The 17,898-nt window shown below is 41.5% G+C and overlaps 1 long non-coding RNA gene across 2 annotated transcripts in view; it reads left to right on the top strand.

Moving 5' to 3' along the window:
* LOC133063694 (uncharacterized) overlaps positions 1-17,898 on the top strand; it is a 541,214-nt gene that overhangs the window by 479,298 nt on the left and 44,018 nt on the right. For both annotated transcript variants that reach the window (XR_009694475.1, XR_009694476.1), the window contains one exon: positions 9,851-9,960. This is a non-coding gene — a long non-coding RNA (uncharacterized LOC133063694). The remainder of the gene's footprint in view (positions 1-9,850; positions 9,961-17,898) is intronic.

A 17,898-nucleotide genomic window follows, 5' to 3' on the forward strand; every position in this document is an offset into this window, starting at 1 on the left:
CACAATTCTTCAAAGGCAGCTATTTAAAGACAGATGCTATTTTGTTCATTTCTTCCCTGTATGTGCTTATTGGGTGCTGTCCTCAGCCGCTCAGTCGTGTCCGACTCTGTGCAACCCCATGGACTGTAGCCCGCCAGATTCCCCTGTCCATGGGGATTCTCCAGGCCAGAATACCGGAGTGGGTTGCCATCCCCTTTTCCAGGGGATCTTCCCAACCCAGGGATCAAACCCATGTCTTCCACATTGCAGGCGGATTCTTTACCATCTGAGCTACCAGGGCAGCCCAAGAATACTGGAGTGGGTAGCCTATCTCTTCTCCAGGGGATCTTCCCAACCTAGGAATCGAACCGGGGTCTCCTGCATTGCAGGCGGATTCTTTACCAGGTGAGCTGAGCCCTTAGTGATGCTGGGACAGGGTATCCTACTTGCAGGAAGCGGTCTGTCAAGTGAGCAGAGTGAGCAAGAGCGATGGTGGTGGGAGCATGTTTCTGTTGGCGGAGAAGAGACAGAACCTGGCTCCAGAGTCCCAGGGAACTTCATGGGACAACAGGCAGATTTTCTTCTGGCACTACTAACATCCCCCACCCTTCCCAACACAGAATCCTTAAATCATATGTCCAGAAAAAAGTGCACGTCAGTCAAAGCAAAGTGTCATATAAAAGGAACCAAGACAGGAACTGTATGGAAACTATAAGGAAAAAAAAGTCAAAAGTGGGAGAAAATGGCAAATGAGAAATGCATAGAGGAAAAACACAGTCTTTGAACTGAGGAATAATATCACTTTAGTTTCACCCATTAAATAACATTTTAATGACATATTCAGAAATAAAGCTCAAAGCAGAAATATAAGCACACAGAACATATGACATGAAAACAGAATGAGATGAAACAGAAGCTCTCAGAAAGAAGTGAATAGGAAGGAAATATTAATAGAAGAGAAAAATAAAAATTCAGAGAAATGCAAGCTACATTAAAGACAAGATAAAGAATTAGTATAGTTGAAAGCATAGTAATTATGATAGAGGAAAAGAGTAAGAAAATCAAACAGAAATGAACATAAAAGAAGAACCAAAGTATATACATATATTGTATAAATGCATAAATATATATTTCTATATTATCTATCTGTATCATATCTATGTATCTATCAATCATCTGTCTACTTACATATCTATGAAAATAATAAAGAGTTCCAACTTGTCATAATCATTGTCATCAAAGAAGACACTAAGATAATGAAACAAAAAATTGTAATGAGATGGATAAAACTGGAGCCCATTATACAGAGTGAAGTAAGTCAGAAAGATAAAGACCAATACAGTATACTAATGCATATATATGGAATTTAGAAAGATGGTAACGATAACCCTATATGCAAGACAGAAAAAGAGACACAGATGTATAGAACAGACTTTTGGATTCTATAGGAGAAGGTGATGGTGGAATAATCTGAGAGAATAGCATTGAAACATGTATATTATCAAGTGTGAAACAGATGCGCCAGCCCAGGTTGGATGCATGAGACAAGTGCTCGGGGCTGGTGCACTGGGAAGACCCAGAGGGATGGGATAGGGAGGGAGGTGGGAGGGGGGATCAGGATGGGGAACACATATATATCCATGGCTGATTCATGTCAATGTATGGCAAAAACCACTACAATATTGTAAAGTAATTAGCCTCCAACAAATAAAAATAAATGGAAAAATAAATAAATAAAAAAAATAAAAGGACTTGTATATGCAAAAAAAAAAAGAAAGAAAGAAACAGTTTGGGGGCATGGAATCAAAATATTAAATTGGCTCTAAGGATAAACATCAGTGGATCAGACCTCAATTTTTCTGTTATCAGTGCTAGAAACAGTAGAGTTACACTGCCAAAAACTCCAAGATAAGAAATTGTGACCCAACCATCTTACACTCAGCATGACTTTTGTTAAAGTATAAATGCAAAAGAAAATCATGCTAGTACTGGCATAAGGATAGACATATAGACAAATAAAAAATAGCCTAGAAGTATACCCTGGGGCTTGCCTAGTGGCTCAGACAGTAAAGAATCTGCCTACAATGCAGGAGATCCAGGTTTGATTCATACCGTAGCATTTACATTCAGTTGATTTTGGACAAGAGTACCAATTTAATTAAATGGCAGAAAGAGTAGTCTTTTGAACAAATGGTGCTAGGAAACAGTACTGTTGTTGTTATTGTTGTTCAGTTGCTAAGTCATTTCAACATGTAAAAAATGAAGCTGGATATTAACTCATAGCATTTACAAAAATTAAGTCAAAATGGATCAAAACCTGTAATGTAACAGCTAAATATGAAACTCTTAAAGAAAACATACAGCTAAATCTTCATGACCTTGGTTTAAGAAATTTCTTATATATGACACCAAAAATACAAGCAACAAAAGAGAAATTAAATAAATCAGCTTTCTTCCAAATTAAAAATATTTCTGCTTCAAAGGACACCATAAGGAGAGTGAAAAGACAGCAGACAAATTGGAGAAAAATTTTGCCAATCGTGTGTCTAACAACAGAATTATACCTGAAATGTATAAAGAATTCTAATGACACACACACAAAAAAAAGATGAATAATCCAATTTAAACATAGGCAAAGGATACAAATAGACATTCTCCAAAGAAAGTATACAAACAATGAGCACACACATATACACAAAGAACATCATCGCCATCAGGAAAATATAAATCAAAACCGTAATGAGATATACTTCATAGCCACTTGTTGTTGTTCAGTTGCTAAGTCATGTCCAACTCTTCATGACCCCATGGACTACAGCACACCAGTCTTCCCTGTCCTTCACTATCTCCTGGAGTTTGCTCAAAGTCATGTTCATTGAGTCAATGATGCCATCCAACCATCTCATCCTCTGTTGCCCCCTTCTCCTCTTGCCCTCAATCTTTCCCAGCATCAGGGTCAGCTCTTCACATCAGGTGGCCAAAGTGTTGGAGCTTCACCTTTAGCATCAGTCCTTCTAGTGAATATTCAGGGTTGATTTCCTTTAGGATTGACTGGTTTGATCCCCTTGTAGTCCAAGGGATTCTCAAGAGTCTTCTCCAGCACCACAGTTTGAAAGCATCTATTCTTTGGTGCTCAGCCTTCTTTATGGAAGACTCATTGGAAAAGACCCTGATGCTAGGAAAGATTGAAGGCAGGAGGAGAAGGGGATGACAGTGGATGAGACAGTTGGATGGCATCACTGACTTGATAGCAAGCTCCAGGAGTTGTTGATGGACAAGGAATACTGATGTGCTGCAGGCCATGGGGTTGCAAAGAGTCTGACATGACTGAGTGACTGAACTGAACTTCTTTATGATCCAACTCTTACACCCATACACGATTACTGGAAAAACCATAGCTTGGACTAGATGGACCTTTTTCAGCAAAGTGATGTCTGTGCTTTTTAGGTTTAGGTTTAGGTTTGTCATAGCTTTCCTTCCAAAGAGCAAGTATCTTTTAATTTCAAGGCTGCAGTCACCATCTGCCGTGATTTTGGAAACCAAGAAAAGAAAATCTGTCACTGTTTCCATTGTTTCCCCATCTATTTTCCATGAAGTGATGGGACCAGATGCCATGCTCTTAGTTTTTTGAATGTTGAGCTTTAAGCCAGCTTTTTCACTCTCTTCTTTCACCTTCATCAAGAGGCTCTTTAGTTCCTCTTTGCTTTCTGCCATAAGGGTGGTATCATCAGCATATCTGAGATTGTTGATATTTCTCCTTGCAGTCTTGATTCCAGCTTGGGATTCATCCAGCCCAGGATTTCACATGATGTACTCTGCATATAAGTTAAATAAGCAGGGTGACAATATACAACTTGGACAAACCCTTTTCTCAATTTTGAACCAGTCTGTTGTTCCATGTCCTGTTCTAACTGTTGCTTCTTGACCTGCGCACAGGGTTCTCAGGAGACCGATAAGGTGGTCTGATATTCCCATCTCTTTAAGAATCTTCCACAGTTTGTTGTGATCCACACTAGGATGACTGTAATAAAAGAGGTAGAAAGTAACAAGTGTTGGTGAGGATGTAGAGAAATTGGAATTCTTCTGATTGCTGGTGGGAGTCTAAACTGGGTGTAGCCACAAACTGTGGAAAGCAGGTTGGTAATTTCTTCAAATGTTAAACACAGAGTTACCATATGATCCAGAAATGCCACTCATAGTCATATACCCAAGAGATATGAAAATCTACATCCACATAATAATTTGCCCATGGATGTTCAAAGCAGCGTAGTTCACAGGACCCCAAAGTGGAACATCTCTGGTGTCCATTAAATGTTGAAAGTACAAACAAGTGGATAAACAACATAACCATATAATGGAATATTACTAAGCATAAAAAAGTACTGATATATCTTATAACATGGATAAATCTTGAAAACATTATGCTAAATGAAAAAAGCCACAACAACGGACCACACAGCATATGAATTCACTTATGCAAAACGTCCAGAACAGGCAACTCTATGTAGACCAAAAAATGCATTAGTTGTTACCTAGGGCTGTGGGAGAGGGGGTTGGGAGGATGGGAGAATGGAGCGTGACTATTAATAAGAACCAAGTTTCTTTTTGGAGTGATAAAAATGTTCTAAAATTGTATTAATCATTAGCCAACTCTGAATGTATTCAGCTGGCCCAAAAGTTCATTCAGATTTTTCTATTCTCTTGTAGAAAAACCAAGCAAACTTTTGGGCCAACCCAATGCTAAAAGCCATTGAATTGTACAAGTTAAATGGATAAATTGTATGGCAAGTGAATTATAACTCAGTAGAGTTATTACAGAAAAAAAAGAAAATCATTTTAAAGGTTATAAAAACTTGGAGACTATAAATCCCACAGGGTCTTGTTAAAGAAATACTAGATGATCAACTTCAGCCAACCAACAAACGAACAGTTGCACTCTGGTAAACAGAGAGGCTGTAAACATTGAATCAATCCAACTGTGGGATGAAGCTTAAAAAAGTGTGGTTTCAAAACTGTGTTTAAGTATTACAGATTATAACACAGCAAATAAGGTAAGAATCTCTGGGCTTATTCTGATGTAACTAAACAAAAGGAGAAGAGAACGCTCTACCTTATGGGAAATTCAAACTAATAAGTGTAAAGGGAATGATGGAAAGAGAAAATCACTGTTGGGCAGCCATCATCGCGGTCCTTGGATACACATATAGTGGATCAGTGATCGCTGATTAAGACAGGTGTTGGTTGAGACATGCTAAGGTATGATATCATTGCTATGATCTCAGAATATACCTCCACAAGATAATAGCCAGTTGCTGCTGCTGCTAAGTCGCTTCAGTCGTGGCCGACTCTGTGTGACCTCATAGACGGCAGCCCACCAGGCTCCTCCATCCATGGGATTCTCCAGGCAAGAGTACTGGAGTGGGGTGCCATTGCCTTCTCCATAATAACCAGTTACAAAAGGGAAAATGATGTCATAATAGTGGAGAAACCTGGCATACATCAGCCTGACCAGGTGATCTAGGTTAATATCACCAGTAGCGGGTAGTTTGAGCTGGTATTGCATATATCTAATCCAATGTGCTGAGAACACAGTATCATTTCTGTGATATCCCTACCAGGAATGTGCAATCTGTATCTGGTGCTGGGGAGGACGTCAGTTAGACACACACCAAGGGTCATCTCACCATGGGTAAAGCCTGTACTCTTTAAAACTGTTGAGAATGTGAGAGACAGGAAATACAAGGAACTGTTCCTGGTTAGAGGAAATGAGCAGACATGACAATGAGATACAGTACATGTCCTTGGATGTATTGGATCATAAAAGGAAAAGGCATAGTTGAGACAGTTGGCTAAATTTGAACGCCGTCCTTGGATTGGATGGGAGTGTTGTGAAAATGTTAACTTTCTGATCTGGAAGCTTGTATGGTGGCTTTGTTTTAGGGAATACATCCTAGAGTCTTTACAAATGAAGGGATGTCATGTCTGCAGCTTGCTCTCAAATGGTGAAGGAAAAGAACAGTGTGTTTGTATGTGTGTGTGATAGAGAGAGAGAGGAATGTGAGCAATGCAATGAAATGTTAACACCTGGGAATAGGGGTGAAGGGGATATGGGAGTTCTTATAAATTCAAACTCTTCTACAAGTTTGTAATTGTTGTTCAGTTGTTCACTTCCTAAATCATGTCCAACTTTTGGTGACCCCATGGACTGCAGCACGCCAGGCCTCCCTGTTCCTCACCATCTCCCTGAAAATGTGAAAATGTTGCCATGCAATCATCAAAAACCAAAAGGTTTCAGTGGGTCTCTGAACATGCTAGTCCTTTCTAGGATGCTGTCATTCCACATTTCAACATGATGGAGCCTCTTGGGTGGTTCGTGGCTCTGCCCAATCGTCCTCAGGACAGGATGTCTCTGACTCACCTTGCCTCTGTTTTCTTTGAGGTGTTCATCACCAGTTGGCATCACACTAGACATTTAGCTCTCTAGTGCTTCAGTCTACTGGGCTTGTTTTCTGCTATGTCCCTTTCTGTTTGCAACCCAGGATGCTATTAGGTACATGGATTGCGTTTGCCTTCTCCAGCTCCTCCTTACACCTAGAAAAGTGTCTGGCACCTAATCGGTGCTCCTTAAATATCTGCTATTGTTGAAAAGTTGCGGCTGAAGAAGGAGAGAAAGCAGAACATGAAGTGGATGAAGAGTCATACAGATAATAGAGGATCATTTAAATAGTGATGAAACAAGGACAGAGTGGGTGTCTAATTTTATGAGGAAGTTAGGCTAAGCCGAACTCTACACTTGAATAGGAAATTGAACTCCAAGCTTCCTGACAAGCAAAATTAAAAAGTATAGCACATTGATTTCAGTAGTTAGGATTATGGGAATAGGAGAGCGTGTATGCCTGTCTCTGTGTGTGTGTGCATTAGATAAAATGTTTTTCCAGAGCCAAACCCCAAAAGGAATTTATTTCAATAATCCTTTCAATTGTGCAACGAACAGTTCAGAGAATGGAAAAGGCATTAGCATTCTGAGTCGTGCACAAAGAATTATGGATGAGTTGGAACAGAAAGTGGTGACTTCCCGGGAAGAGCACTGGGGGCTTATCGTGAGGTGGAGCTGGCTTTGACCAGCCTCTCTCTGCCTCCGTGACCTCTGCTGGTTTCCTACAGCGAAGCTTTTCCAAATGCACAGGCCGTTAAACTCCATTGTGCTCCTTTGACATCTGGAACAAATCCTTTTGTCATACACCATCAGCCTTGAAACAAATAAGAGCTAATGAGTTATCCAGACGCCATGAGTTTGCCCCGACCAATAATTACTTTGTTCACTCAACAGTAGTATAGAGGTAACAGGCAGGACTGTCTCACCTGTCCCACCTGGCAAATATCTGACTTGTCAGATGTTTGCAATGTAACATGTTTATTTTGCCAAGTCTGCCCTGTATATATCATCCTGTCCACAAGTGTTGCACCCTAATGGTGTGGAAAGAGTCTTTGATTTTGAGCCAACCCCAGTATAGTGTCAATCCCGAATTCTCTCCATCATTACCAGATTGAGCGAGGGTGCACCAGTGACTCTCTACAGACTCCAGTTTCCTCACCTATAAACTGGAAGTAATACTGCGCATGCCATAGGGTGGGATTATGTCAGGGTTTATCTCAATGTCTGGCACATAGTAGGAAATCAACAAACATTTGTGCCCATTCTATCCTCAAATTGGCTTCCTAGGTGGTTCAGTGGTAAAGAAAGTGCCTACCAATGCAAGAGATGTGGGTTTGATCCCCAATTCAGGAAGATTCTCTGGAGGAGGGCATGGCAACCCACGCCAGTATTCTTGCTGGCAAAATCCCATGGACAGAGGAGCTTGGTGGACTATAGTCCATAGGTTTGCAGAGTCAGACATGACTGAGCACACTTAATATTATCTTCAAATCACTTTTAATTAGTGTGCCCTTTGAGAAAATGATCAATGTTTATTTTAAATAGGGCATATTTGCTAAGTTCGTTTTAAAGATAGTGATTTTTTTCTTTTTAATTTAAAGCCAATTAATCAGTGTAGTATGACCTTCTCTCTACTCAATGCCTCTCCACATTTTCTCTACAAATGGGACAAAATAAGTGGGATACAAAAGATACATAGTATAGGACTCTATATAATGTTCAAGAAGTTCAGTTCAGTCACTCAGTTGTGTCCAACTCTTTGCGACCCCATGGACTGCAGCCTGCCAGGCTTCCCTGTCCGTCACCAACTCCCAGGGCTTGTTCAAACTCATGTCCATCAAGTTGGTGATGCCACCCAACAATCTCATCCTCTGTTGTCCCCTTCTCCTCCTGCCTTCAATCTTTCCCGGCATCAGGGTATTTTCCAATGAGTCAGTTCTTTGCATCAGGTGGCCAAAGTATTGGAGTTTCAGCTTCAGCATCAGTCCAATGAATATTCAGGACTGATTTCCTTTAGGATTGACTGGTTGGATCTCCTTGCAGTCCAAGGGACTCTCAAGAGTCTTTTCCAGTACCACAGGTCAAAAGCGTCAATTCTTGTACTCAGCTTTCTTTATAGTCCAAATCTCACATCCATACATGACTGCTAGAAAAGCCATAGCTTTGACTAGACAGACCTTTGTCAGCAAAGTAATGTCTCTGCTTTTTAAAGGTTGGTCCTAGCTTTGCTTCCAAGGAGCAAGCATCTTTTAATTTCATGGCTGCAGTCACCATCTGCAGTGATTTTGGAGCCAAAGATAATATGTTTCCATTGTTTCCCCATCTATTTGCTGTGAAGTGATGGGACCAGATGCCATGATCTTCATTTTTTGAATGCTGAGTTTTAAGCCAGCTTTTCCACCCTCCACTTTCACTTTCATCAAGAGGTTTACCAATGCTCAAGAAACAGGCAAACAAATCTATTATGTATGAGTACACATGCTTTCAGCAACAACACTATAAAGAAAAGCAAGAGACTTGTCAAGATATTCAGTATCTTCACCTGGGATCAGTTACTTTCCTGGAGGAAAATGGGGATAGAGGTTGGTCGCTGGATGATGGATCACATGTGGGAGGATTTTGCATGTTCACAAATAGTTGTGACATAGTTTTGATTTCTGTAATTTTCCCTGTAAAATCTACACTTAAAATCTTACTAAAAGAAAGATTAAAACAATAAGTCCCTGTCCATGGCAGTTGGTCTGGACAGATCACGCACTGACCACAGCCGTCATTTCTCGGTCTTCCTGGCTCTTATTCATGCTGACATCCATCCCCCTGGTTAATCACCTCCGACTCCCCCACTTTTGCTGCTTAGTTCTGAGTGCTCCCCAATCTCCATCTCAGGCTGCATCTCAGACTGCCTTTGGGGATGCTAGTTTGATTTCACACCATATTCACCTGGTCCTCCACGTGCCTCATCTTTAGTCCATTTCCTCTCCTACTGGGGCCAATGGCTGTTGTGGCTGGAAGTAGGTCCACTCTCCCCATGCCTCTTGTCCGCAGAGACTGAACACTGAGATATAATCCACTCACCTGACATCCACCCCTCCAGGCAACCAGCTGGAGAAGAAATGTGTACATCCTTTTGTCCCCAGGAGACTTTTCTCCGTTTTGTCCCAACATGATATTTATAAGATGCATTCATGTTGTCGCAGGTCGCAGCACACTATTTATCTTCATTACTGTGTGGAATTCCATTATGACTACTCTGTGGTGGTTGTCATTGTTCAGTTGCCTCATAGTGTCCACTCTTTGCGACCCCATGAACGGCAGCACACTAGACTTCCCTGTCCTTCACTATCTCCTGGAGTTAGCTCAAACTCCTGTCTACTGAGTCAGTGATACTGTCCAACCATCTCATCCTCTGTCACCCCCTGTTCCTCCTCCCCTCAGTCTTTTCCAGCATCGCTGTCTTTTTCAATGGATTGTCTTTTCCAGCAAGTTGGCTCTTCACATCAGGTGGCCAAAGTATGGGAACTTCAGCTTCATCAACAGTCCTCCCAGTGAGTATTCAGGATTGATTTCCTTTAATATTGACTGGTGTATTTACTCAAATATTGATAGACATTGGAATTGCTTACGGTTTAGGGCTACAACCCAAATTGCAACTATGAATAATCCTATATACATCTCTGGTGCACGCAAACACATTTCTATTGAACATACATACATGTGTGAGTTGCCTAGGAGTGGAACTGCTGGTTTATAGGGTCTGAGTATATTTGTGATTAGTTGATAATGTCCAAATCTTTTCCCAGATGGCAAAACAGCAGTGCCACAGTTAACTGATCTCAATGGTTCCTCCACAGACCTTTGAAGAAGGCCTCAAGTCTTCAGGAGAAACAATTTCCTGACCTAATGTACATCGTACTTAGTTTAGCAACCCTATCCAAGTTTTGGATGCCACATACATCCAGAGTGAGATTGCTGTTGGATCAGAATAAGAACTACTTTTACTGGGATCAGTTTGGTAGATACACATACCAAATAATATAATCAAATATGCATGAAAAAAAATATGCATGCATGCTAAGTCGCTGTCATGCCCAACTCTTTGAGGCCCCATGGATTGTAGCCCTCTAGACTCCTTTGTCCATGGGATTTCCCAGGCAAGACTACTACTGGACTGGGTTGCTATTTCCTCCTCCAGGGAATCTTCCGACCCAGGGATTGAACCCAAGTCTCCTGTATAGCAGGTGGATTCTTTAGCACTGAGCCACCAGAGAAGCCCAAAAGATTAGCTTGCCAAAGCCCGGGATTGAATCAGGGACCTTCAGTCTAGCACTCTCCAAGTGAGCTATTTCAGCCACTTTATTCAAATATACAAAAAATTATATTTTATAATTATACTAAATAATAATAGGATATATTATATAATACATATTAATGTACCAAATACCAAATAATACAACCACTGGCTACCTATATTGTCAGACTAGGTCTTTCACACTTGCTCATTATGAAAAAATGTTGAAAGTCCTATGGAATAATACTAAATATCCCTCTTTTGATTGCCCTTGACCCCTGTCCATCCATTGTTAGGAAACAACAAAAAATATTTATCAGCAACTAGCAAAAGTTGCTATTCTCCCCAAATTCAGGGAAGACCTCTTCTGTTCCCTCAGCTCAGTAGCTGACTCTTTCAGTTTTTCTTGTTCTAATAAGTAGAAATGTACTCAACTGCCCAGACCACAAACTTAGGAATTTGGAGCTTTTCTTTCATTCAGACTTGCCTTTGTCCTGAGAGAAGCTGACCTAGATCTAGGATCAGTCCAAATAGTGGGGGATAGGTTTTCAAGGTAGGCTCAAAAAAAATTTAGAATAGCAAAAATAAAAGTTAAGCTACAGTGAACACCAAAAAAGAAAATATAAGTGAGGCGTTTGAAAGAATTCTGCATCATGACAACTGAGAATAAAAAATATGAGGACAATAGGAAAACTTTTTCCATGAAATAGATTTATTTAATGAAGGGGAAAAAACTAGAAATAAATAACTGCTTTTATAAAAAAAAAATTAGAACCAAATGGATACTTATTACACAATGGCAAGAGATAAAAAATAAAATGAAAACATCATATTGGAAATATGTCGGCTGCAAATATTTAGGCTACGGACCCTTTCCCTAGAGAAATGAGTACTTATAAATAAACATAATATTTTGAATTTAATTTCAAGAGATTCTGAAATTCTCATAAACTTCTGCTTAGAATGTTAAATGGCAAAACCACTTTGGAAAGCATTTTGGCAGTTTCCTAAAAAATTAAAAGTACTCCTGTGATATGATCCATAGCTATTTATCCAAGAGAAATAAAACCATATGTCCACACAAAGATTTGTATGCAGATATTCATAACAGCTTTATTCATAATAGCCAAAAACTTGAATCAACCCAAATGTCCAACAGCAGGTGAATAGATATGCAAGCTGTGATGTATTCACATAATGGAATACTACTCAGGAGTAAAAGGCAATGGACTCTTGGTACCTCCATAAAGTACATGAATCTCAAAAGAATTATACCAAATGGATGATACTGTATGCTTTCATTTATTGAAAATTCTTAAAAATCCACACTCATCTATAGTGACAGAAAGATCAGTGGTTGCCTGCCAAGTGGTCAGAGTTTAGAAATGAAGACATACAAAGAGACATAGGAAATTTTAGGGGTGACAGAGATGTCCATCATGTCAATGGTGGTGATAGTTTCCTGGGTGTATGCATATATCAAAGTCATCACGTCATATGCTTAAATGTGTGCTGTTTGTTATATGTCAGTTATTCATCAATCTGTTCACCTGTGTACTCAGTCGTTTCCAACTCTTTGTGACCTTTTGAACTGTAGCCTTCCAGGTTCCTCTGTCCATAGGATTTTTTCAGGCAAGAACACTGGAGTGGGTTGCCATTTCCTTCTCCAGGGAATCTTCCCAACCCAGGGATCGAATCTACATCTCTTGCGCCTCCTGCACGCAGGCAGATTCTTCCCCAATATAGCTGTGTAAAACATGATACAACACAGTCCTGACCACTTCTGATAATAGCACACACATTTAACACCTGTCTGGAAAACAATTTTGCAAGATGCCTCATCAATTCTTACTATTATTGTTATTGCAATACAGGTAAAATATCAAAGAATAAACCCAAACAGGCAATGATCAGGCAATGTGTGGCAGGTGGTGTTATTCCCTGATTTGTCTTTCAGAGAAAAGTTACAGACTCAACTAGCAGGGAGCATCCAGGTCTGTGGTCACAGTGTCCCACATCGACCATTTGGTTCATGTTTGTTGGCAGTCACCAGACTGTTGTGTTTGATTGACCCTTGCTTCCTTGTGTTTGAAACAGAACAGCTAAATTCTTTAATTACTCCTTTAGGGGACAGTTAATACATTCTAAGTGTTTACAAAGCTTGGGAAACTGATTGACTGCTTCTGGTTAATACTTTCATGAGTGCTAAGTCGCTTCAGTCTTTGCAACCCTATGGACTATAGCCCACCAGTTTCCTCTGTCCGTGGGATTCTCCAGGCAAGAATACTGGAGTGGGTTGCCATGTCCTCCTCCAGGGGATCTTCCTGACCCAGGGATCGATCCTGCAGGTTCTGCATTGCAGACGGATTCTTTACCGCTGATCCACTGGGGAAGCCCTAATACTTTTAAACTCAAGGTTAATTATTGTTTTCTGATGATATTTCTTAATTCATTAGCACCCTTAATAAAGTTGGCAACCATTGGTTGGTTAAGTTGACAAACCTTGAATAGGAGAGCTAGAGTGCCAATGAAAGATCAGTCTACTCATTTCTTGGTCATAGATGACATCTATGAAGTTAACGCATATATGTGGAATATAGAAAGACAGTACTGACAATCCCACTTGCAGGGCATCAAAGGAGACACAGACATAAAGAACAGACTTTTGGACACAGTGTGGGAAGGAGAGGGTGGGATGATTTGAGAGAACAGCATTGAAACATATACATTACCGTATGTAACATAGATAGCTGGTGGGAGTTTGATGTATGACACGGTGAACGCAAAGCTGGTGCTCTGTGACTACCTAGATGGGTCGGTGGGGAGGCATGTGGGAGGGGGATTCAAGAGGCAGGGGACATATTATATATACCTATGGCTGATTCACATTGGTGTGTGGCAAAAACCATCACAATATAGTAAAGTAATTATCCTCTAATTAAAAATTTAAAAGAAAAGAAAAGAGTATGTTTATCCTGAATACCTTTAACTCAGTAATATAAAAAATACACTGTAAACAGTCTGGAGTTCATTATTCCAGCAAGTCTGAAAAACCATGAAGACGGGACAAAGGAAGTTGAGTACAAAGAATTTGGAGAGTTGTTGGGAGGGTACCATAACTATTCCTCATTGAATGTGATGAATTAGGCATAGAAAGTTATAGGAAGGGAAAGAAGCAAGAGAAGGCAAAGGTTTTGTCATTTTGCAGGCCTCCTCTGAACCTTAAATTTTAATGTTGTCCTTAAAAGGCAAAGTGTCCCTGTTCTGGAAGAAAGGAGAGAACATACAAACTTCACATCAGGCTTAAGCAGGCTTTCTGTGGATTGAATCCTCCAGAAATCAATAAAGATACAGTTCACAGTCTGGAGTGACTTCAAGGAGTCTTTCCCGAGGAAGAGGAGCAAAGAACCAGTGCCTCCCCTGGAGAGTGTTAAAAGAGAGTAACACAGAGCTACAGATATTGAACTAAATTCAGGTAAGAACTTCTGACACCACCACTCAAAGCAGTGGATATAATTAAGAACAAATGATAATTGTGGCACTGCTAAAATAGAAGAACTATGAAGATATTGGTAATGTCATTCCACATGGCTCTTTCCATCCTTGCTTTAAACAGTTGTTTCCTAAACATCAACAGTGCTCACAGCATGTTAGGTAGCAAAGCGTGGGGAGAGAGAGAGAAAGCATTTGACTGTCTCAGTTCACCTTGTTATTCTTCTGCTAAAAAATGGCTAATTGGCCCTTCATTGCATAACACACAGTAAATAAACACCTTAGCCAGGATAAAAATTTGCTTATATTCTATCCTTAATTCATCCTTTCTCAACATAGATCATTCTCCACTACCTAAACTATGACTTGATATAGTAGGTTAAGCATGGTTGTTATTCGGTTGCCGGGTCTTGTCCAGCTCCTTGCAACCCCATGGACTGCAGCACTCCAGGCCTCCCTGCCCCTCACTGTCTCCCAGGAGTTTGCCCAAGTTCATGTCCAGTTGAATTGGTCATGCCATTTAATCATCTCATCCTTTGTCTCCCCCTTCTCCTCCTGCACTCAATCTTTCCCAGCATCAGGATCTTTTCCAAAGAGTCAGCTGTTTGCATCAGGTGGCATTTCAGGTTTGGAGTTTCAGGTTTAGTCCTTCCAATAAATATTCAGGGTTGAATTTCCTTTAGAATGAACTGGTTTGATCTCCTTGCTGTCCAAGGGACTCTTAAGAGTCTTCTCTAGCACCAGAGTTTGAAAGCATCAATTCTTTAGAGCACCAAGTATTAGGTGCAGTAACCAAACTTTAATGCTAGTTGTTCTCTTTCTCTCTGTCTCACACACACACACACACACACACACACACACACACACACACACACGTGCGCGCGCGCACGCACTCACACACTGTCTCAGTGACTCAGCGTTAAAAACTCACCAAGCACTTGACCAGTTCATTCACGCAAAGTCAGCCAGGGTCTTCCTGGCTGGGTGGCTGTCTGGACAGCTGTCCTCTAAGGAGTGCATCTTGACTTGTACTCTTTCTGTTTTGATTGACCACGTCGCCTCAAACCTCCTTCCAGCCTTCTGCTCTCTTGAACCATGGGCCAGAAGAAAGCAAGTCAACAGTCTCACAGAAGATTTTAGGGGCCAGCCCTGGAGGTGATGCATACATCACTTTTATCCACATTCTGTTGCTCAAAACTGGTCACATGAGCCCATCTAGAACTGAGGGGATATATCTGGTAAGGTTGCCATAGAGCAGACCACCCCAAAGCCTAGCTCGTGTACGTAGCTCACAATCCTATGAAGTGGCAATTTATACTGGACATCACTGGGCTGACGTGTGCATCTTTTGCTTAGATTCTACTCCTGGTGATTGACTGGCTGTTGGCTGGAGCGACAGGGCTGACCTGGCCTTGAATCTCCACCATCATCTGCCAGGCTCGTGCAGGCTTGTGCTGTGGAAGTTCAGATTTCTAAGAGCAGAAAGAGAGCAAGTTCCATGTGTAAATGCTTTTTAAATATCGGCTGGGCCGAAAAGAGAATATATTTATAAATGAAGGAAACAATCTGAATGGTAAAGACCTAAAACATAAACCTCAAGATATGCAAGGCCTTTAACAAAGTAACAGCATTTCTGGGATTCTATCTTAAGAGAATAATCCTAAAAAGGGGGCGAAGTGTACTTTTTAATGGTAGAAGTTTAAGATTGTAGCTCAGTAGGTAAAGGGTCTGCCTGCAATGCAGGAGACCTGGGTTTTGATCCCTGTGTCGGGAAGATCCCCTGGAGAAGGAAATGGCAACCCACTCCAGTATTCTTGCCTAGTATGGACAGAGGAGCCTGGCAGGCTACAGTCGATGGGGTCACAAGAGTTGGACACGAATAAGCAACTAAACCACCACCACCACCACCCTACTGGTGATGAGTGGAAACTCTGATAAATGTGTGAAGGAATGAGAGCCAGTAACAGTTTCCGGGGTGCACTGAGGGAGTCTGTGACAGGCCGGTGCCCCCTCCTGTATCCTGCACTGACCCCCAGCTCTCAGCCTACCATCCTGCCCTGCAATCCCAGGGCCCCTGAGGCCAGGACTAGTTTCTCATCTTCCTTGTCTCCTGGAGGGAGTTTTCCTGGATAGCCTGTGACTCTGAATCTGATAATAATTATGATAAAAAGATAATCATTTATTGAGCATTTGCTTAGCACCTGACCTCTTACTCTTATACCACTGCCCCAGACAGAGGATGTTAATGGCACTCTAACCTTCCAATCTTATCAATTTAATTTAAAACATTCTATGGCATGTTTACTCTGAGTCAGATCTTGCTGATTTGGGTTTTTGGTTTTTTTTTTTGACTACGCCATGCAGCCTGAGGGATTTTCGTTCTGCAACCAGGGATTGAACGTCGGCCCTCAGCAGTGAAGTACTGAGCCCTAACCCCTGGACTGCTGAATTCCTAAACTCCTGCTGATATTTTGCCTCCAACATTTTACTAAAGCCATTGCCTGCTTTCCACCTCTTGTCCACCACCCTGGTCCAGCCCTCACCTCCTCCCTGTCATCAGAGCCATCAACAGTCAGGAACTCCTAACCTGCAGGGTCACTCTCCCCTTCTCCAAATTACCCTCCAGCCCTATGAATCTTCCCAAGCAACAGACCCTGGTGAGGTACCCACTTGTCAAAAACCCTCCAGTGATTCCCCATCACCTGTGTGACACAGCTCTGCTCATTCTCTGGGTTCACAAACCCCTGATGACCTGAGCTCTGCCTGGGTCCCTGCCTCCCTTAGCTCCACCTCCCACTTTGCACTTATGCCACAAACCATCATGCTGTTTTCCTTCCAGCTGGAACTAACTTTCTGTTTTTCCTTCCAGCTGGGTCCTTTGCACCTTATTCCAGCATGGCACTGTTGATGTGCCCAGCACTCACACATCCATCCATTCTAGGTCTTAACTGCCATACACCATAACGAGCTATTGATTCATCTTTCCTAGACTCTGAACTGCTAGAGGCAGGTCTCTATCTTCATTATCCTTGGATTACTGTCTCTAGGAAGTACTAATCACTCCTTAAGAAGCCTCTTATAGGGACTTCCCTGGTGGTCTAATAGTTGGGACTTCACCTTCCAATGCAGGGCATGTGGTCGGGGACCTGAGATCCCACATGCCTCATGGCCAAAAAAGCCAAAACATGAAACAGAAGCAATGTTGTGACAAATCCAATAAAGACTTTACAAATGGTCCACGTGAAAAAGAAAATCTTTTTAAAAAAAGGCTCTTGTAACACAGGTTATGTGTCTAACACTGCTTACAAGCATTTCTTACAAACATTTCTACAGTCTCCATGATAAATGCACTGAACATATGGCATGAGCTTCTTATATGCATAAGTTTACTATCTAGAGTGATCTTTTAAAAACATAAACCTGATGAAAGCTTCCGCCTCCCTGTCCTGGGCACTCACTGATCACACCAAACTCTGATCTAGTCCAGTGCCTGCTCCATCTTGGTGGTTCCCCTGGGGGACTCCTCTTTGTCATGCAGGTGACAAGTCATTGGTCACATGCTCAAAGAAGCCTTTTCCTTTCTGACATAGGCTCTTCCTCCCAATCCCGAGTCAGGAGTCACCGCCCCATTACAGTGTTCCTTCCATCATAGCGTGCGTCTTAACCTGAAGCTATCCTGTTCTTTGCATAAGTGCAGCCCCCC

The sequence above is a fragment of the Dama dama genome, chromosome 10 (assembly GCF_033118175.1).
Source record: "Dama dama isolate Ldn47 chromosome 10, ASM3311817v1, whole genome shotgun sequence".
NCBI classification, from domain to species: Eukaryota; Metazoa; Chordata; class Mammalia; order Artiodactyla; family Cervidae; genus Dama; species Dama dama.